The 23,678-nt window shown below is 36.7% G+C and overlaps 1 protein-coding gene across 20 annotated transcripts in view; it reads left to right on the plus strand.

The window, feature by feature from the left end:
* The window catches only part of LOC121736845 (plasma membrane calcium-transporting ATPase 3), a 188,316-nt gene that overhangs the window by 50,239 nt on the left and 114,399 nt on the right, over positions 1-23,678 (plus strand). The gene's annotated exons all lie outside the window — the stretch shown is intronic.

Raw genomic sequence — 23,678 nt, forward strand, 5'->3', positions numbered from 1 at the left:
TGGTATCAATGTTGAACGGAAGTTTTTAACGGTGCTCGTGAAGAAATTGTATGTAAATTGTATGACACCGAAACAGTACGAGAGCAAGACTTGTAGTTTACACTTGTACACTTGTACTACTTGTACGATATAACATTCCAATTTCCAATGGTAAAATTATAAGCGGAATTTCGCTATCACATCTTTATATTGTAATGACTATAATATTAGACATTGCTTCTAAGGCGCCACAGCTATTAACATTTTTTTCTAAAACCGAACTGAATTTGTTTTGTCGCTTGAACTTAACGATCTAGGAATGAACTGCCGCGCCAGTAGGCTTATTGTTTGCTATTCTGGAAAATAATGTTATTTGGTTGTTGTATCCATAAGCCATATGGGAGCAAAATGAAAATCTTGTTTTCTTCTCATTAAACATTTTCGTTCTCTTTCTTTCTTTGATGAAACGTCCTATTTTTTGATGTTATGCTAGATACTAGGGGTTATTTAGTATAGCTTGTTTAACAATCGCACACCTGACGTTAGCTGTTCCCGTCCATAACGAGTCTAACGTCGGGCGACGCGCGCGCGCTGCCAGCACACAAATAGCGCGACCCCATTCCCCGCCCTCAATGAAATACCCACCATAAATGAACTAAAAAATAATCTTAGATCCGCCACTGAATCCCTGATGTTCATCTACTTGAAATGTATTTCACAGACTAATGAAGTCAAAAAATAATTTTGAAAAGTCATAAAAATAATTTCTGGGCATCGCTTATTAATTCGTTTGTGATTTTCTTTTAAATTCTAAGCAGATTTGTTTTATGCTAGACGTGGCAGAGCCATCTTCGGCACGAATGGGCCGGCTCGACCGGAGAAATACCACGTTCTCGCAGAAAACAGGCGTGAAACAGCGCTTGCGCTGTGTTTCGCCGAGTGAGTGAGTTTACCGGAGGCCCAATCCCCGACCCTTCTTTTCCCTACCCTCCCCTATTCCCTTCCCTTCCCATCCCTACCCTCCCCTATTACCCTATTCCCTCTTAAAAGGCCGGCAACGCACCTGCAGCTCTTCTGATGCTGCGAGTGTCCATGGGCGACGAAAGTTGCTTTCCATCACGTGACCCGTTTGCTCGTTTGCCCCCTTATTTCATAATTTAAAAAAAAACTAGTGTAAATGTACCATCGAAGAAAATAATTCATATCCAGATGACGGACCTATCAGGTCTACCAGGATCTGATGGCAAATTTGGATAGGAGATTTTCAAAAAATATCCTTGATCATTGGATATTTTTTTACATTTGCATGTATCATACACATTACATACAGCCGCTATAAGGAAAACAAAGTATCAAACGTTTTGCTCCAATTTCCCCAGTATTGGTTTCTTTTTTCCCTTTTTTTGTATTGCCATCAGATCCTGATAGACCTATACATATTTTGATTGGGTTTTGTCAATTCAATGTCAGTGATTTGTGGCCGTGTTTGGCATAAACCGACCAAATTACGTAGGTCCGCCAACTGCCTATCAACTTGTAATAGAACAATAATAAAAGTTTTCCTATACCGCGGTTTATTTTAAAACAATTTTAACGTAGGAGTTGTTGTTTGACAAGTGTGACGTCACAATTCATTACACTAACCAAACTAAACTGTTCGTTTGTTTGGTTTAAAATTTTAATTTCTTGCACTGACGTCATTTCTATCTTGTACTATCACGTTTTTAGTACCACGTTTTGAGATATCGTAGTTTTATCAGTCTTTTCCACTGAAATAAGATGATTTCCTTGATGGTACTATTTAATTTATTGATCAATTAACCAGTTGATCGAATAAGGAACAAAGCCACGATTAATGTTTCATAATAATTATTAATTATGTTCAATTTTGAAACTTTGAGGCACCAGAACGCAAAACATTGAACCGATCAAATCACAAGAATTTGCTTAAAATCTTTCATGAAATAAATAAATCCAGTACTGAGCAGGTTGATGATGAACTCTATCTTAGAACAGATCGAGAGGATCAAGTCAAATCAAAACTAGATCAAAATCGGTCCGACCGACCGGTCAGACAGACAAACACGTCAAACAAGCAACTCTTTGTTGGTCAGGGGTTAATTAAAATAGAAGATTTGGGGTTGTATAGGTCTACCAGGATCTGATGGCAAAAAGTGAGAAAAGAAATTGACTTTAGCAATACCGGGGTAATTGGAATAAAACATTTTGATCCTTTTTTTCTTCTGTGTGTGAAATATGCAAATATAAAAATGTATCCAATGATCAAGGATATTTTTTGAAAATCTGCCGTCAAAAGCCATCAGATGCTGGTACACCTATGTACTATACATTTTATTTTTAACCAACTCCATTAACAAAATATATACAAAATAATGTCATTTTAACTATTAAATAATCCAATAACAAGGACGATCATGCTACTTACTTTACACTGCCAAGCCAAATCCTGACGAAGCCAAGCCATATTTGTTTTTTTTTTTTGGCTTTGGCTATGCAAACCACGTGTATGGCAACTATTCGACCTACATTCGCTAAGGTCATTTCCTTAATAACGGCTTGTTATTTACTGTCCCCATAACAACTTATTATGTTTGCTTCCGACATAACTTAACTTATACATGCATATTGGCGTATATTGGCTACATATTGTATAAGTAGACGAAGAATATTTTGATTTTGTGTTGCAAGCATCAAAATGTCAATATACGGTATCGTCAGAAAAATTTTTATTGGAATTTTGTTCGGCTTTTGAAAAAATTAAATCCAAAATATTGTTATTATAAACGGAACAAGAAGTGATTAAAAGATCTATTTGTTCAAGATTGAAAATACCGGATACTTAGTTTTTATTTACTTTTCTTCAAAGATTGGTACTGAATTTGATTAATAGTACATAATTAATTGGCGGGTATTGCTAAATGTAATCAATACTTCTATACTTAATATTATAAATGCGAAAGTGTGTATGTCTGTCTGTCTGTTACCTCTGCACGCCTAAACCGCTGAACCGATTTTGCTGGATATGGGGATATTTTGAGTCTCGGCAAAGGACAAAGGATACTTTTTATTCCGGAAAAATGTACGGTTCCCGCGCGATAAACGTATTTTGGCGCAACGGAGTTGCGGGCGTCATCTATTAATTTTAACTAAATGTATGATATGGGTCTCCACAAAGCAACGAACTATTTACATAATATCTTAAACCTTAAATACTCACTAAAGACTGGGTAAAGCTTCGTAAATATTCTGTAAAGTAAATTATGTATTAAGCTATTCGTTTAACAGCTAAGCTATTATAGTTATTGCAGATTGATCGACAGCTAAGTAGGTCGGAGCTCTCCTCATGCAGCGGTTACGTCATCAAAAATTGCAGTGCTAACACAATAACAACAAAACACTGTGCTAGTGTCAATAAGCGTTTTGGCTGTAAGTTTTTAGGCCTTGTTTTTTGCAATGCTAAGTGAAGAATAGCTTGTGGCGGTACCCACAATTCGCCTAATAGCCCTGCATCGCGCTATCGAAGTTTCGAAGAACGGCAAGATAGAACGGAAGATTTCGAACAACGTCTGAAATGACGTCAGTGGGCTTTGGCCCACTGACCTCCATTATACAAGTACCCTGGACTTATGATACCCTTTGAAATGACAGCTATTTTTTGTGCCTATTTGAAGCGGAATTAGCGCCCCCAATGCGGGGGAAGAGAACTAAATCTGACGTAAAAATGACGTTTGAAAGTCGCCATATTGGCGCTGATAGCAGTAGTGAGAGTACCTGGAACTAATTAACTAGTGATGACAACCAATAACGATCAAGCGGCCATTTGCAATTTACGTCAGATTTAGTTCTCTTCCCCCGCCTTGGGGGCGCTGATTCCGCTTCAATTAGGCACAAAAAGCAGGTGGGTGTCATAAGTCCAGTGTACTTGTAAAATGGAGGTCAGTGCTTCGGCCCGACCGAGCATGCTATCTCTCTCGGTCGGAAGATATTCCTTTTCGACCGCTACTAACATCGTTAAAAGCTTAAACAATAATATTAAGCAATGGTCGGAGCAGAGGGCGCTAATAAAGTAAACAATCCGACCAAAATATGACTACGTCATGTTACACACGTCATATCTAACGTGACCATATACAGTCTACGTTCCCTTTAACTACATTAACCCAAAGACTTCTATTTAAACCCTCAGTTTAACTAGAATTCTTTGCATTAACCATTATATTATTATTGTATTAAATTCCATCTAAAATTCACTCTTTATGTAAAAATGAAAATATAACGGGCAAGTTTTTGATAAAAGGGAGACATACCTTATATAATACTAGATGACGCCCGCAACTCCGTTGCGCCAAAACTCGTTTATCGCGCGGGAACCGTACATTTTTCCGGGACAAAAAGTATCCTATGTCCTTTCCCGGGACTCAAAGTATCTCCATGCCAAAATTCAGCAGAATCGGTTCAGCGGCTTGGGCGTGAAGAGGTAACAAACAGACAGACAGACGGACAGACGGACAGACAGACAGACAGACAGACACACTTTCGCATTTATAATATTAGTATGGATATGAAATAACGATACACCAAAGTTTAAATTAGTAGGAATAAAGTAACAAAGTTTTTTAACATTCCAGATTTATTTTAATCTGTATGTTTCAAACATCGCCAAAATAATTAAACTAAAACGACAACATATAAAATTAACGACACGGTCTTAATCGTCATAATAAAAAGCACGCATTACGTGCGAAATGTCAGGGTTGCTATTAACAATTAAAATAATTCACAACCCCATAAAGTTAGCATTGACCCACATTTTAAAAAGTGTCGTTAACTTAACTATTTCCAAACCTACGAAAAGCGATAATTCTAGGTTCTTTTAAGAAAACTACCCAGTGCTAGGTTAATTTTATTGCCGAAGTAAACGGGCAAAAATATGTGCGATTTGACAAAAAGCTTCGTTAAGCGACATGCACGCGCTGTCTATGTGAAGCTCAAGTCCCATGCATTTTTTATTTCGATCTTCTTTAACATACATGATAATAATAATAATATGATGTATCAGTTTCAGTTGGTCCTACAGGCTTAAAATATTCTTCTTCTTTATTCAAATGGTCTTAATTGATGAATAGAAATAAATATAACTAGCTGTCCCAGCAAACATTGTTTTGCCATAAAATGATTTTCCCTGTTTTCCTGCTTTTCTCTCGAAGTTTTTTCTGATTTTTTTTTCTATAGATCTCACGGAGCTCGAGACCTTTCCAACGAATGCAAAACAAAAAAAAATGTCACGTATTAGAATGACATTCTAACAAAGTCATGCACACATCATATTTCAGAATGAATCGACAGACCCCGCGTTCCATTTAGCGTTAAAAACGATCAAAACGCTCAAAATAGGAGGCATTTTGAGCGTTTTGATTTCAAGTTATAAATTAGTATTATTGGCACTGGTGTTGCCGATCCAAAATTTGTACTATCAGAGAAGCTGATTAGATGGCGGACCTATGTAATTTGGTCGCGTCAAACCGTTTACGTCAAACCCAGCCATCACACATAGCCAGACCAAATGTCGTAGGTCTGTCAACTGCCTATGAATAAATTTATTCGATGGTGTAACAATATAATTTACTTGCCATGACTTATCCTGCACTGCTTCTGGCTATTTTAATAGAAGAATATATTATAGTACATTCTTCTATTAAAAATAGCTGGCCATTGCCATCAGATTCTGGTAAACCTAATAGGTCTACCAGAATCTGATGGCAAAAAATGAGAAAATAAAATATTGACAAGCAATACCGGTATTTGGAATAAAACATTTTGATCCTTTTTTTCCTTCTAGCGGCTGATTCTGTGAAACATGGAAATTATAAAAAAATTATCCAATGATCAAGGATATTTTTTTTTAATTTGCCATCCAAATTTGCCATCGAAACCTGGTAGAGGTAGTATAATTCGGAATATACTCTTGATTCAATAATGATTTCTCCACTCATCTTGCTGTTTGACGTAGTATGATTTATGGAGCTCGCCTTCTCGCCATCATTCGTTTTACGAGCGCTTCGTACGCACGGAGTTACGCACAACAGTTATAACTTTATATGTCGACTTTATTAACGAATTATTTTCAAAGCTACTCGGAAGCTGTACCCCGAATCCCGATTAAACTACAAAATGGTAATTTTATAATTATTATCGTGTTAGATCGACCCCAAATCATGTATATTTTATTATAATTTTAAGTGTGAAATTGTGTGTCTGTCTGTCTGCGTGTCTTGTAAATCTTTCTTACATGTCTCTCATCTCATCTCCGTTACATCACAAAAAAATCGCTGAAATATCCAAGAAAGGATTTAGGATAGTTTTTATTGCGTAAAAATTGTTAGATTTCTTAGAGTTTAGACGGTGAAGATGCGGGCAACTAGTACATAGACATAATAAACGCGTAGACCTGTTTTAAACCAAGAATGCTTTTTATTATTTACCCGAAGATTATCTTTTAAGCTTATCGAATTGGCTCATTAAAATATCGGAACAGTTTTGTTACACGAGTAATATGAGCATAAGAAAAGTTAACAAACAGTGTGACAATATGGATCAATATCGTGCGTTGGATTGGATCCAATATTCGTGTTTGGCAAAATTGGACGTGTGTGGTAGCTATAAGTTCATAGACAACGACAGAAGTTTTATTTTATGAGGTCAAAGGTCAAAGGCATAGGACATAAAATAAGCATAGACAGTAGACTCGGCCGACGCGGGAGGAATATCAAACTACTTATTATATTGGAGCCTCCACATATCATTTATAAATTATAGGAGATATGTCTGGCGATAATTATTTAGGTCATCGCTATAGGATTTTTTACTTGAAACAAGACTATTGTACTTATATATTATAGGTCTCGTTATTCAAAGTTCGTTTATCGCGCAAGAACCGTATGTTCTTCGGAATAAAAAGTATAAGTAGTTAGTTACATGGAAAGAACAAGAATCTTTTGTTCTTTCCAGGAACTCAAACGTATCTCCATATCAAATTTTAGCAAAATCGGTTTAGCGGTTTGGGCGTGAAGCGGTAACAAACAGACCGACAGACACACTTTCGAATATAGAATATTAACATGAATTTAATACCTACTTGTTAAAAACAACTTAACTGTGCAGCCACGGTAATTATGTATTTGCATGTTAAATATTTAATAACAGCCAAACAAAATCCAAAGCTGTTTGCTTTACGTTGGCAGTATTGAAGGCAGCCATATTGGATTTGCTGTAGGCGGGAAAACTGACTTAATAGCAATTATGTTAGTCAATTATTAACTTAATGTGACTTTAATGAAATAAACTGTGAATACGAATAAGCAGAGATAAAATTATGCCAAATATAACTTTGATAATGTTATGTTTAACAGAAAATGTGCATAAGTTTAATAGCTTAAGCCTTATGTCAATTCTTCATCAAATTAAAGTTAAGTATTCGTTAAATTTCGCTGTCTGCGGTGGTTTGATTAGCCGACTATTCTGCAAAAAGACCTTATAGTCAAGCCGAAATTTAAGGACTTACTCGTATTATAGCCATCAGTGATTTCAAATCATATCAACATGGGCACTTTCTTTTGAGAATAGTTTAGCTTGTTATTTACGAAGTAAGAAGCCCATTTTTTCTGGTTAGCTACGACGACTTTTCAGTCAGTATTTTTCAGGAATTAGTAACATAATATTATAATGCGTTATATTATAATATATTAAAAGTAATGAACCTAAAATTGAATGTCAAGGCTGATGTTGGCCCATAAAAATAGAAATATTAAGTAGTAAAGGAATAATGCGCAATTACTATAGTACTTAGCATAGTATTACAGATAATTGTAGTATTTTTTATTTTTTCATATAATTCTATAATAAACTAGCTGTCCCGGTGAACTTCGTGTCACTTTAAAACCTTCCCTGGACTTCTACGAATGTTTTAAGACTAAAATTAGCCCAATCCGTTCAGCCGTTTTCGAGTTTTAGCGTTACTAACACAATTGAAAATCCATTTTTATGTAATACGAGCTTTTGCCCGCGGCTTCGCTCGCGTTAAGAAGTATATATATTATATAAAAATTTTCATCCCCTATTTTAACCCCTTGGAGGTGGAATTGATCAAAATCCTTTCATAGCGGATGCCTACGTCATATCATCTACCTGCATGCCAAATTTCAGCCCGATCGATCCAGTGGTTTGGGCTGTGCGTTGATAGATCACCATGTCAGTCAGTCACCTTTGAGTTTTATATATTACTAGATGTCCCGCGCGGCTTCGCCCGCGTAAATTAGAAATTTTACAGAATCCGTAGGTACATTTTCCCATAAAAAATATTTCCCCCGTTTTTCCCACATTTTCCTGAGTTTCTTCTGTCGTATTAGTCTTAGAGTAATAATATAATATAACCTTCTCGATAAATGATGAGTCTTACTCGATAAATGATCTATCTATCACTGAGATAAGTTTTTAAATCGGACCTGTAGTTTCTGAGATTGACGCGTTCAAGCAAACATACTCTTCAGGTTTATAATATTAGGTAGATATAGATTTTTTTTAATTATCGCTTGACAAACTCGAGTCTCGATCTAAAAGACTATGAAATGGTATAATATGGTAGTGATGATGATGATGATGATGATGAAGAATGTAATTTGCATAGTAGCATATGCTTTCTGTTCTTAAAACAACGCCGAAACTCCCAAACTTGTATCTATAAAGAATCAGGAATTCTCTCAGCACCTTCCGAACCACGGTATACCAGGTATATCTCGGTGCAAAATCTTACTTGTTGGTAGCATATGCTTAGAATACTTCTCACGAAACCGAAGTCACCATATGTTTCCCTATAAGTTTTGAGGAGTTCCCTCGATTACTTATGGATCCTTCATCAGATCACCACTTTTCTAAATATAATACCAAATTGGGATGATACCCTATATACCAAAAGAAAAAATTTGAAAATCGGTTAACAAACGGCGGAGTAATCGTTGAATATAAGAAAACGAACATAACACCTCCCCCATTTTGAAAGTCGGTTAAAATTGTAGCCTATGTGTTATTTATTTAATATTTTAATCAGCACATGAATTGAATACCTAACAATTTTTTTTTCAAATTAATCGTAGCACCATCTGTCAGGACAAACTAAAATTGAAATAGAATAATATTGAATGCGATGATAGCGCCGTCCGCCGGATTTAATGTAAAACATTCCAAAATCAACAACTCCTTATAAATAAGAAATTAATTGAAAAAACATTTTCCAGTAGACCAAACTGTAAATCTAAACCATTCTCGAATCTCCACGAACACACACAAAAAATTTCATCAAAATTGGTCCAGTCGTTTAGGAGGAGTTCAGTCACATACACACGCACACAAGAAATATATATATTAAGATAGTACCTGGATGACCGAGCTTTGCTCGGTATAGAAAACACTCATTGACTTCGTGTTACTTAATAACGCCATCTGCTGGTCGTTAAAACAATTAGTTGCTCACATAATAGTATTATTAGATATTCGCCAATAGATGTCAGGAAGAGTCATATTTTCAGTTTATCGATTATCGATAAAACACGAATAAAAAGACATTTTCTAAGAATGATCTAGCTAGGGCTAGATCGATTTATCGCCCCCGAAACCCCCTATAAACTAAATTTCATGAAAATCGTTGGAGCCGATTCCGAGATTCCAATTATATATACGTGCATAGCATACGTGGGAGAGCCATGCTTCGGCACGAATGGGCCGGCTCGACCGGAGAAATACCACGTTCTCACTGAAAACCGGCGTGAAACAGCGCTTGCGCTGTGTTTCGCCGAGTGAGTGAGTATACCGGAGGCCCGATTCCCTTCCCTATCCTCCCCTATTCCCTTCCCTTCCAATCCCTACCCTCCCCTATTACCCTATTCCCTCTAAAAGGCCGGCAACGCACCTGCAGCTCTTCTGATGCTGCGAGTGTCCATGGGCGACGGAAGTTGCTTTCCATCAGGTGACCCGTTTGCTCGTTTGCCCACTTATTTCATTAAAAAAAAAAAAAAAAAAAAAAAAAATATATATATATATATATATATATATATATATATATATATATATATATATATATATATATATATATATATATATATATATATATATATATACACAAGAATTGCTCGTTTAAAGATATAAGATAGATATAGATTAAAGCTTGGTTAAAACGCATCAGAAAAGTTTTTGATTAAGAAGTTTCTTTATTTATAGACGTACCTATTTATAGATAAGGCATAGCTTCCGCGAATTAATGTCCCCACTTCAGTTGCTTGGGGCCATTTTGACATTTCAGTCGTACGTAGACGTACGACTGAAATGTCAAAACGTAGATAACTTTTTTGTACGAAGATTTTTACTAACCTAAGCCCTAAGGTATAAAATCTTTGTTCTTATTCAATTTTACTTACGGATTGTAAGTTTTTGTAGTTATTTTGCTTTAACGATAGACATTTTTATGTGGTGGTCATATGACTACCCCCTTTTATATGACCTTTATATATCAAACAACACTCAAAGTTGTTTTTCAAATCCAAGAACGAAGAATTCAGAACATGAATTTAGTGTAGCCTAATAAGACCACGTGGTGAAAATATTAGGTTAACTATCGATCGAACGTAACAAAATGTTAGAACTTGCTAGTTTAAATAGTATAAGTAGGATCTTGAGGTAAACTCAGTAGCCGACATAAGTATGTTGGTTTTTCTAAAAATATTTTTGCGAGAGTTAAACCGCCTGAAAATACAGCCTTTAAAAGCAAATCATCTAAGTGTAGACACTAGACTTCGTCATAAAATTAGCATTAAAACCATCCATTATGTAAGCGTTACAAAAAAATTATAGAATTATAACACTTTTGGGCGTTGGACGCTAACACGTGAAGCGTTTTCAGCGCTTCCTTTTCCTCCTAACCGTTTCGTTGAGCGCCGTAGCCGCTGGAAGTCGCGGGTCCAATCGATGTGCGCGCGCCTGAAGTGACGTCATCGGGCAAAACTGGCTCTTCAGCCAAGACCTTTTCTTTATCGCTTCTTTATAGAATCACCGATCAAAATGTATGGAATCGACATAAGCGTTCGTTAATATGACGTTGACGTTCGACTCGTCTAATGTCAATTTCATACATTTTGGTCGGCGATTCTATGAAGAAGCGCTAAAGAAAACGTCTGGGGTACAGGCCCAGCTTCGATAGCATTGGCAAATACAATAACTCATATTCAGTACAATGCCTCGAAATATCCCAACATATTTGACACAAATGCCCAAAACAGCTCGGATTAATTTCAATAGAATTCATAAATAACGGCTAAGCTAAGCATTTCGAACTAGAAACCGAATTGGGGCCATCAAGGTATAACTTAAGTTAAATTGCTAGTATAGTTACAGCAGATTAATGGCCTGTTCCACCTCTTCCTGATAAAGTGCTTAGTGCCGGATAGGCTATCCAACACTTATCTGGAAGTGGTGAAACAGTCAAACAAAGTCGTATGGATTATACAGGGGAAATAATTGGAAAGGGTTTATCTCAAATAATATAAAAATTGCTCTATAGTTCGCTACTAGAGCAATTTTTATATGTATTATTTGGCACAAATGTAGAGAGGACCACTTGAATAAACATAGGCTATTTTTTATGGGAAAATGTACGGTTTCCGCTAAATTCCTAATTTAAGCGGGCGAAGCCGGACGGAACGTCTAGTAATTTATAATTATGGTTGTACCATTTGAGAAATATAATATACACAGGCAAATTAATGTTATTTGGTGGGGTTACGTCAAGTCAATGTTAGTATAAGGCTGGGCTTGACTTAATCCGAATAAACTACCGCCCACCATTCGGCTGATTCACATGATTCAATTTCTGCGGTGGTCCATTCACATCTGGGGGCACGGCAGTGCCCCAGCCAAGCTTTTCAGCAAAGACACGGCCGTACCATACTTTTCTCTAAGCGGTTCGCGGCTATTTCACACCCCCTTTATCTTCGATGTTAACAAAGCTAGGGATTTAGAATTTCGGTCACTAGGAACAAGTATTAAAACTAGCTTAAACTCCAATTCAACTTTTTACCGAAACTGTTGTTAGAGTATGAACTATCTACAGGAATTTACAGAACAAAGCAATGACACTACATGAACAAAGCAATGACACTACATGAACAAAGCAATGACACTACATGAACAAAGCAATGACACTACACGAACAAAGCAATGACGAAAAATAGTTACCAAAATAGGTATAGTATAGTATCCTGTATACTATTTTGGCAATTATTTTTCGGTTCATTTCAAAGAAGTCGGCTATGCCGTATGCGGTAAAATTATCATTTTATCAAATAAAAGACGTGCGTCAAAGTAGAAACAATGCGTCAATCTACGGATTCCAGATTAGTTATCGCGACATTTTTGTTTGAATTATTTGCTTTGAGACACTGCGGCAAAGATAAGATGTAATTTGTTAAGGTTTTTAAAGACCCTGTTTTACGAATCTTTTTGGGAGCCTAATATTAAAATTAGGACGGGTCCCTACCCTACCCTCTCCTATTTCCTTCTCTACCCTCCCCTATTCCCCTCCCTACCCTCCCCTATTACCTTATTAACTCTTAAAAGGCTGGCAACGCACCTGCAGCTCTTCTGATGCTGCTAGTGTCCATGGGCGACGTATGTTGCTTTCCATTAGGTGACCCGTTTGCTCGTTTGCCCCCTTATTTCATTAAAAAAAAGTTTATTACATCAAGCTAATTTTTGTGAGTAGCTTCATTTTGATGAGACGAACAACAATTTTAATTGCGAAAAATCTTGAAAGTGGTAGCTAACAGAGATAGAAAAGATTTAATACTTTGATTTGATGGTTCCTAAACATGGATTGTTCTATTTATAAGACAATGTTACTCTTAAAATATTATGTAAGTTCTATTAACCTAACAATATACATAAAATCAGCTGGTTACGCTAGCTAACACTTTCAAGATTTTTCGCAAATAAAATTGTTGTTCGTGTCATCAAAATGAAGCTACTCACAAAAAATTAGCTTGATAGTAATAAAAAAAATGTTCTACGAAACCCGGACTACCACTCGGGCTTATAAAAAAATACCTTATGTTGTCATGATTAAGATGGAATCAGAAAAAAACTAGCTAAGTGCGAGTCGGACTCGCGCACCGAAGTTTCTCTACGAGTATAAACCTGTACAACAATCAATATAAGGGATCCGTTTTCACCTTTCGAGATACGGAATCCTAAAGAGAAGCCAAAATATATTTACCCGTAACAAAAGTTAGGTAATTAGTACATTTAATTATAAACGCAACCAAATTGTTAGGTACCATATAATTTGGCAGCTCATCAACTCTATAAAACACTTAAGGAACTACCAAGTATTATGTGGTAACAATGAACATGTTTTAATGTTGGACTATTTTTAAAATGACTATTTTCGCCTAGGATAGAATTAAATTCGAGCTAGGAAACTGGGTATTGGGAACTAATTTTAACACATCTACTATCTAGCAATAGATGTTGATCCAAAATTAGTACCTGCAAAATTTACTATTCTCGATAATAATAGCTCCCACACCGGTTTCGGTGACGGTGGCCGGTTTCATTGAAACCAGTCCAGCTACGCAGGAGTAATTTTGTAGTGCCCAAGTATGTGCGCAGTACACAAGAGCACTCTCTATTCCTTTACTCTCGTAACCCAGTGGGACGGAAGACCGACACGACCGGCGAGAGATCAGGTGCAGGACCGACTTTTTACATGCCCATCCGACGCATGGATTATCTTACTTGTCAGACGATTTTCTGATTAGGTGATCAGCATTGTCCTAAGCAAACTTGGAAATAACATGTTTCCAACGCGGGAATCGAACCCACGACCTCCGAGTCAAGAGCCGCGCTCTATGCCACTAGACCACGGAGGCGTTCTCGATAGTAAGAGAAGTTAAAACTTTGACAGTGATCAAACATTTTTGTCGAGAGAAACGTGCAGGATAATGCCGAGTGAACCTAACCTAAACCAGGGATATTTCCATCTCCATGTTGGTATTTAAAGTTAGTGCAAATGAATGTGGTTTTCGCGGTCAAACTGTGTGCTAGAAATGAGAAATCCAACGCCCCGTTTGTATTACCCGAAACGGCCAAATCAAATTACTCATTAAAATAGCTGGAGTGTCAGACATTTTGACATGATGTAGACTGGAGCTTGTATTTTAACCGACTAAAAAATCTAAATATATAAAACTCAAAGGTGACCGACTGACTGATTGACATAGTGATCTATCAACGCACAGCCCAAACCACTAAACGGATCGGACTGAAATTTGGCATGCAGATAGATGTTATGACGCAGGCATCCGCTAAGAAAGAATTTTGATAAATTCCACTCCCAAGGGGTTAAAATAGCGGATGAAAGTTTGTATATAATAATACTTCTTACGCGAGCGAAGCCGTGGGCAAAAGCTTGTGTAACTATAATATTTCAATCAAGCGACCCATTTACTCGTTTTTAAACTTTTAATATAATTCCAATAAGGTTCTACAATCTACAGGGTGTAACAAAACTAAGTGATATTGATAATACTTAAGAAATTAGCAGCACTAAAAGTTTGGCTGAAATAGACTTGTATATTCGGCTGTGTATTTTTTTACCGAGCGTTCAAAACTGTAATAGGCAGCCGAACGAAGTTTAGTTTTAAATAAAATTAATTTTAATGTGTATTGTGTAATATAATCATGGGCGTACCGAGCAGCGGGGGGGCAGGGGGGGGAATTTTTGCCATTTGTTTGCAATACAATATTTTTACAACTAAAAATTATTAATTTTTTATTCTTTTTAAACACCTAGCTTATGGAAAATCTGATTTGCCCCCCCCCCCGGCCAAGAACCTGGGTGATTTGCCCCCCTGGCCCCGAACCTGGGTACGCCCATGAATATAATCAATATAGTATTTTAATGAATGTTGTCTTTTGCACGGACTCGCGTTAAAAATCATATTTTGTAATAAAATAAAACGGACCACCAAGATACAGGCTTTGCCTAGTTTTGGGGTACCCTGGTTAAATAATAATATTGTAATTCCTAACGCAATTTAAAAGTGTACATTCGAATCATATTATGAATTATGGTATTGTAAGCAACCTACTAATATTGTAAGCTCCTATACTTATGATGTTATGTAAGATAAATAAGTATAAATAAATAAAAAATGTGTTAAAAACGCATTTCATCGCCTCACATTGCAATGTGAACTAACCCTTACTTCAGGCTCCGTAGAGGTGCTACGAGTATGTACCCTCGTAGCTCCTACCTTACGGTGGTGCTACGCCGTAGCAGCCGGCTACGCGTAGGCCGTCAAAAACTAAGTTTTGTACAGAAATTGACGTTATTAGTTTCTTTTGTCATACCTAACATTCCTAGCGTAATTTTTACTCTCCTATTTACTAGTAAATATATATTTACGCAGTTATGTATTTTAGTATGATAGACACGGACAAGCAGGCTTGTATCGCTGTGTAAATATTTTAATTACTAAAGTATCTGTCGCCTGCGCTCTAAAGCACCTATAATTAAAAATATGTTGACCTGACCTCTTAGTAAGATTCATGCAAAATTTTAAGTAAATCCATGCAGTACTTTTTGAGTTTAGCCCGAACATACAAAGAGACAAAAATTATTTTAAAAAAATATTCAATGTTAGTACAATGATAGTTCATTTGGTCGCGTTAAGTCAAACCCACTCGACCGATCACAGCTAACATTGAATTGACATAAGCCGACCAAATGACGTAGGTCCGTCAACTGCCTAGGAATCAATTTCCTCGATGGTACATCAAACTTTCCTACGATTTTATGTATCTAAGATGAGTTAACATGTAAAATCTAGCTTCAGCCGCAGAATTCACTGACAATAACTCTTCCTTCACTATAATAATACCAACATATTTCTTTATGCCTCTCTCCAACTTCCTACTTTAGCTATTATAAAGGATTGGTCCTATATAGCTAAAGTAGGTCGTGACGTCACTTCATTATGTCACCCGCTGTCGCCGTCACCCGCTCCCGATACCCGTTTAATTATTACAAACTATAATGAATAAGCACGTGTAGAGGCGACATAAATATACTACACTACTGTATGCTTTAACCATGCCTAAATAAGCGGGAACCGTACATTTTCAAGTAAAGAGTAGCCTGTGTCGTTTAAGGCTGCCTTTATACAGTCGCGAGTAGTGCCGCCGTGCGACTGCTTAGATACTAACGGCCGTTCCCAATATTTGATCTATCTCTGGTTTTGCCCTACTAGAGATAGGAATAGCTCATAATTGACATAAAATATATGTCTCTAATGTCTAATGTGAGCTATTCCTATCTCTAGTAGGGCAAAACCAGAGATAGATCAAATATTGGGAACGGCCGTAAATGGTAGGATGGATAGTATGGATAGATAGAATGGACTGCTTAGATACTAAGCGGTATGGAGCCGCGCGGCTCGCGACTTAGGCTGCGTTTCCACTGAAGCGGAGCGGAGCTTAGCGGTGCCCGAATTGACCAATCGTGCTGTTTCAGGTCAATGACAGCGAAGATTTCGAGCATGGTGATTGGTCAATTCGGCACCGCTAAGCTCCGCTCCGCTCCACTCCGCTTCAGTGGAAACGCAGCCTTAATGTGAAGGCAGTCTAATGTTGTCAACTAAATATTAATTGTATCTGTACGATATATCCACGCGTAAATAATAGAATGGGAACCGCAAATTTCCCCGCAAAAAAGTAGCCTATGTCCTTCCCGTGGTCTACCCTATAGTTACATTTCCAAATTCCATAAACTTCAAGATCGGACGAACTCTTCAGCTTTATAATAAAACTAGTTCCGCGCAGCTCCGTCCGCATAATATGTACATTATTCCAATGTCTATGTCAGGGGTTCCTAAACTTTATTTTGTCTACTGCCCACTTTAAGAACAAATTATGTTTTAGCGCCCCCCATTGTTTCAATTTAATATGCATCCAGATAAATAAATCACCCCCCAAGTACGTGGTATACGTGGGAGAGCCATGCTTCGGCACGAATGGGCCGGCTCGACCGGAGAAATACCACGTTCTCACAGAAAACCGGCGTGAAACAGCGCTGTGTTTCGCCGAGTGAGTGAGTTTACCGGAGGCCCAATCCCCTACTTTATTCCCTTCCCTACCCTCCCCTAATTCCTTCCCATCCCTTCCCTCCCCTATTACCCTATTCCCTCTTAAAAGGCCGGCAACGCACCTGCAGCTCTTCTGATGCTGCGAGTGTCCATGGGCGACGGAAGTTGCTTACCATCAGGTGACCCGTTTGCTCGTTTGCCCCCTTATTTCATAAAAAAAAAGTCTTTACAGAACGCCCCCATTTTTTTTCTGGGTCCCACACCCCCCCTTTAGACCTTCAGTGTCCACAAGGGGGCATTATCGACCACTTTGGTCTGGTCTATGTGCTATAACGGTGCTTAATTTGGTAAAAATCGGTCTAGTAGTTTTTAGTTTGCGCAGTTCTTTGGTAAAAGATGTCATAAATATTTTAGACCCCTATTTTAAATTTTTTCCCCCTACCCCTCTCCTATATTAACAACAGCCTTCGCTTGTCGGTTGATAAATTACACAATTTGTAAAAACCTCAAAAACTTTGCGCATTAAACATTCAAACTGGCCTCGATTTTAGCAAAAGTTTTAAGTGACATGTAAATTTTTAAACATCCACATATTTTCTTAGATGACCGTTTTCCCAGCTTTTTTCTCAGTTCCATCAACGATTTTATAAAATTTTCGTTCTTTCTTTTATACAATCTTAATATTATTAACCGGAAAAGTTTGCTTGTTTGCATCGAATAGACTCTGAAATTACTGGAGCGATTTTAGTAAATTCACAGATATTTAGAACTCACACAGTAATCTGTGGACTGTGGTAGACCGTAGAGCTCTTGAATATTATCCTTTTTTTTTTTATTGCGATACGTGGTTCCCCTAGAATACTCTATTGACTGTCTAGTTATCTGGTAGTTAATTTGTCATCAGACCATCTAGTTTTAATCGTGATAGCAAGATAGAATCTTTTAAAGTTCCTTGTAATCGTTTTTTCGTTAATGTAATTCATTTAACCAATCAATCCTCAAGCGGCACCCGGCTGTCGCATAACAATTGAAAATCTATTGTGTCTGCGATTCCCGCGATCGAGGTATTACGCGTTCGATAAAATAAAGTCGACAGTCAGCTCATGTTATGTCAATTCTATATTATAAAGTGCTCCAAGGTTTTAGGGTTCCGTAGCCAAATGGCAAAAAACGGAACCCTTATAGATTCGTCATGTCTGGCTGTCTGTCTCTCCGTCCGTATGTCACAGCCACTTTCCTCCGAAACTATAAAAGCTATTAGCTATTGAAAATTGGCAAGTAGATGTAGTCTGTAAACTGCATTAAGATTTTGATACAAAAATGGAAAAATTATAAAAAATTTTAGGGGTCCCCATAGGCACAACTGAAACAAAAAAATCATCTAACCTATACGTGTGGGGTATCTATGGATAGGTCTTTAAAAATCATATTGAAGTTTCGTATATAATGTTTTTCTAACCTGAATAGTTTGCGAGAGAGACTCTTCCAAAGTGGTAAAATGTGCCCCCCCCCCCCCCTTTAACTTCTAAAGTATTCATGATAAGTCTAAAAATAATATATGATGTACATTACTATAAAAACTACCAACGAAATTTGGTTTGGACGATATCTAGCAAATAGTTTTTTTATATGTCATAAATGGTAAACCTTAAATTAATTTTCATTAAATCAACTGAAATATAAAAATAAATCAAAAACCTTTTAATTTAATTAAAATAAACCTTATTGCTGCTGCGGAACCCTTCATGGGCGAGTCCAATTCGCACTTGGCCGCTTTTTATTTTAATGAACGTGGACGGGGCGCTGCTAGTAAAGGAGAACTGTCAAAAATGACGACTTTGTATAATCAAAGCGTTAGTTCCTTTTCTCGCCACGTTCATTTAAAGCCTTGTCGAGCTCTATTTTAATCGGCGACTCCATGAGCGATTAAACAAAAACGTGTTGGTAAGAGTCTCAGATTAATCTCCTTTTATAACCGTTAACTTTAAACGCAAAACAGAATTTTTAAAAGTTCGTTAAAATACAACCATATTCACCGGAACCCTTCGCTCGTGCTTGGCTGGTACATCAGTGTATTGTTTAAAAAGCAGCTTACCTTCGCTATGCGTCGTAAATCCCAGCAATGCCATCTAAATCCGTCAACAATGCCAATAGATCCGCGACTGCTGTTTAGTCTGCGCTGTGTTTGATCGCCTATTTTTATTCCTTTCCTTTTAATTGTTTCACAAAGGTTCGAGAACAATCGAGTATTAACGTAATCGGATTCGATATCGGACCGAGTTCAGGCTGGCCGCATGTACATTCTACACAAGTTTTCCGTATGCTATTTCCGAATTCGTTTTCCGCGTTCGGAAATCCGAATGCTCCATTACTTTATGTCCGTATGGATTGTATCCGCATGTACATTTCAAATGCAAACTGGGGCGTTCGCGCGTGAAAAAACGAACGTTTACGCTTGTCTCGCTCAATTCCGAATATGGAAAACTAATTCTGAAATTGAATACGTAAAACTATTATAGTGTATGCGGCAAGCCTAAAGTCTTTATGAACGAGGAACTACCCGACACTTTCCATAGAACCGACGTTTGTAAAACGTCAGGACTCAAGTTGTTTGCCGCGTATAGTGTAGTGTGGTCTCAAGAATACCTCCGCATAGCGACAACGAAGGCTCTAATATAAACTTTAAGGTTTTTTTAAATGATATAAAAGGAGATTACCTACGTCCATTATGTTTAACTAAAATCTATATATATTATATAAAACTCAATCAACGCACAGCCCAAACCACTGGACGGATCGGGCTGAAATTTGGCATGCAGGTAGATGTTATGACGTAGGCATCCGCTTAGAAAGGATTTTGATAAATTCCAACCCTAAGTTGTTCAAATAGGGGATGAAAGTTTGTATATAATGGAACTTTTTAACGCGAGCGAAGCCGCGGGCAAAAGCTCGTAATATCTAAAACTCGATAAGGTCCGCAACTCCGTTGCGCCATAATTCGTACCAAATTTCAGCAAAATCGGTTTAGCTATTTGTCTAAGTATTTGACGATGATTTTACGTGAAGAGGTAAAAACAGACAGATTCTTTATTAGTCTGTCTTTCGCATATATATTGTATAATATTAGTATAGATTCTCGTTTTGCGGTATTTCTAGAAAAACTCCTCCGATGGGGCTGGAAAATTTTAATAAAATTTCGTGTGCGTATAGAGTACTTAGGGCCTTAGGGTATTTCAATCGGGCTATTAATAGTAAATGACAAGTGCGTTTATGTACCTAATTAATTTTAGAAGTAGATACCAGTCTGCTCGACTTATAACACGTAGTAAAGATTTATAGCAGGTTGTTGGTTCCACCTATGTAAACATTACTCACTGTTAGTAAGTATAAAAGTCATACTTAAGTCATACATAAGATTAAATACTAAGCTTTAATTTAACAAAAACTTATACAATACGACACAGAAATCACGTACATTCTTCCGCGTTTTAATCTAGGAAAATATTTACAAACATATTGTAATAGTGTAAAAATATACTGCAATGAAATCTTGATAAAACGCGTTTTTAATTTCATTACGATAAGCTTTGACGCACAACACTATCTGCATCGCCTCACTTGTGTAGGGCCGCCTCTCTGAAATAAATATCGAAAACTCTGCAAAAACGAAAAAATAATCAAAATATACACAAGTAGAAAGAAAAAAAGACCTAACTATGGCACAAAAACGCTTATAAATATATTTGACCACTTAAATATTCCTTATAAGTTATAACAGAGGTCACTAAATGGCGGACCGCGTCCGGACGTCCGCGCCCGCGCCGGACGATTGTGTGTGGATTAGCTAGAGACTTGAAATTTTCACAGATTGTGTATATATATAACAAATACTAAAAATTAATTTAATATTTAATGGGTTCCCATACAACAAACGTGATTTTTTTGGCCTTTTTTGCTCTATATCAACAATAGCAATAGGTAGGTACTTGAATTATTATTTTTATGTGTACTTTAATATTTAATAATATATAATAATATTAATGTTAAATAAAAAAATAAGAGGGGCTCCCATACAAAAAAACACAAATTTTGGCCTAATTTTGCTCTATAATGGTACGGAACTCTTCGTGCGCGAGTCTGACATGCACTTGGCCGATTATTTATAAAGATTTTGGCTGTCATTTGACAGGCAAACACGTGTACTTTATATATTATATAACTTTTTACATATTGTGTTGTCATATTTATATGACATAATAATATGAAATCTTTAGCACAACCCTAACTGAAACAACACTCATAGTGATGTTTGATTACTAATCGCCAAGGCCTGTCGTTAATAGATTATGCGACAATACACCACCTTCGCCGAAAACTTGCATCGCATACACATCCTTATTCCTATACGACTAAGAACCATAGTTATACTCCAAGAAACATTTATATTATGTGTTCCTTTTCCTTATCACTCTTTTTCTGTCAGGAATTTTACTTGTATTTGTTTTAAATTTAAAGAATATAGTCACGTTTTTATGTAATTATCCTAACTCTATACTTATATTTTTGGCCAATAAAATAATAATGGGTGGGTTGCACCAGAGGCGTGGTTAAAGTTAAGGTTCCAGTTAAGGCTTAGGTTTTAGCTTTAAATTATTGTAAGTATGCTTAATAAAGATTTGAATGTGAATTTGAATTTTGGCCTTTGTGAAAATTTCAAGTGCCTAAACGTAATCGTAATACAATCAAGATCATTCACTAATTCGTTTGAAAGAAAATAATTTAATTCCTACTTTGACGTTATACAAGGTACATCTACTAACAGTACTGTCAAACAATCCAACGCCGGATTACGTAAGAAACCAACATTTTGAAAAATCTCACGTGGGGTTGTGGGGTGGGCGAAGGAGTCGAATAAAATCTCACGAAATCTCGTGGAGGGGGAGTGAGGGTCAGAAAATTAAAAAAAAACACCTCACGTAATTTGTGGACTTTACCAAACCAAACATTTATTTAACGGAACATTAGGTACCTCCCAAAAACATCTATCTTCTTCGTCTTTTGATGCTCCTTTTAAGGTGAAAAGTGTTAAGTGCTAACAAAGCTATTACATTTCATGCCTTACACGACACTGTCAAAAAAAGACTTCTTTACTTTATGAGTGACACGATTTTTGCCGAAATGCCATGTCTATTATTTATACGTCTGTGAATTCAACGACGGCAAACTCGAATAATTATAGTATGTAATACCTACTATGTTGATTTATTTACTAAATATTATCTATTTTTTCCATAGTAAAGCTATAAGTACCTAATATCTTCCCGCAAAGCACCCGGCACACTCATTAACTAAAATATACATTTATTCTAGCATTGATCCGTTTCATTTAAAGAAAGTAGGTAAATCGTTCATAGTCTCACTAATGATTGTGGGAATTTCGTGTAGTCTGTAGATATTGATTACAAGACGTTATAAATACATTTTGACTTAATAGATCATTGGTTTCGTAGCTATTAGCCAATAAATAGCGTGCCAGCGCTGAAGACTGGAGACAGAACGTGGGCCTTTATTCCGCTGGCAGAATACATGCATTGTATTCTTAATGAGTATAATTAATCTATTTAAGTAAATTAGTTTTTTTCACAAAGCAATTTTATGGAACTTGCTTGTATTATATTCATAAATTAGGTTGTACTCATTTAGGCCACTATCTTCCGGAATCCGCATGCGCTATACGTTTTACGATAATTGTACTAAATATAAAAGTTGTTACAGCGCCGGTTTGTTCGAGACGTCACATTTGTTTTAAAATCGATTGGCTAATACTAGCGCAGAGCTTGTCATTCACTGACGTCGCAGCGGTTATCTGACGCATGCGCGTCTGTTCATAGGTGACGGTTCGTTGAATACTCTCCCATACTCCACGATACAATTTTTAACATAGTAAGTCTATGATAATAGCCTTATTATATTAGTCCTATCCAGGCAGTCCGTAAAAACACAAACTAAAATATGAATTAACATTTAAAACTGTTAATTGCAAAAATCCTATTTGCCCTTGTCCATTGTTTAAGAACACACAGGGAAAAGATATTTGTCGAATGTTTTTCAATAAACTCTGTTATTATGAGAAGATGAATGTTACAATAAAATATGATAAAAAATTAACGCCTTTAAAATAACGTATATACCTAAGTTATAAGGTCAAGTGGGTAAGAGAAACAGGTTAGGGAAAACCTTCTCTAGCTTACAATAAGGTCTTATGAAGGCTGATAGCATACAAAACGAAATTTGGGGTAACAGGAACATATAGGTAAGGTCCAGAGGTGCTAAACTTTTTCTGGTATTTTTTATTTATTTATTTATTTAAATCAGGCTACGTAGGCCCATACAACATATACCTTAATGTCTAACATAGGTACATAATATTAATTATAATCTTAATAGCTACACTTTATCACGAATTAACGGCGACGTATTACGTACGTATCA

The sequence above is a fragment of the Aricia agestis genome, chromosome 19, assembly GCF_905147365.1.
Source record: "Aricia agestis chromosome 19, ilAriAges1.1, whole genome shotgun sequence".
Lineage (NCBI taxonomy): Eukaryota > Metazoa > Arthropoda > Insecta > Lepidoptera > Lycaenidae > Aricia > Aricia agestis.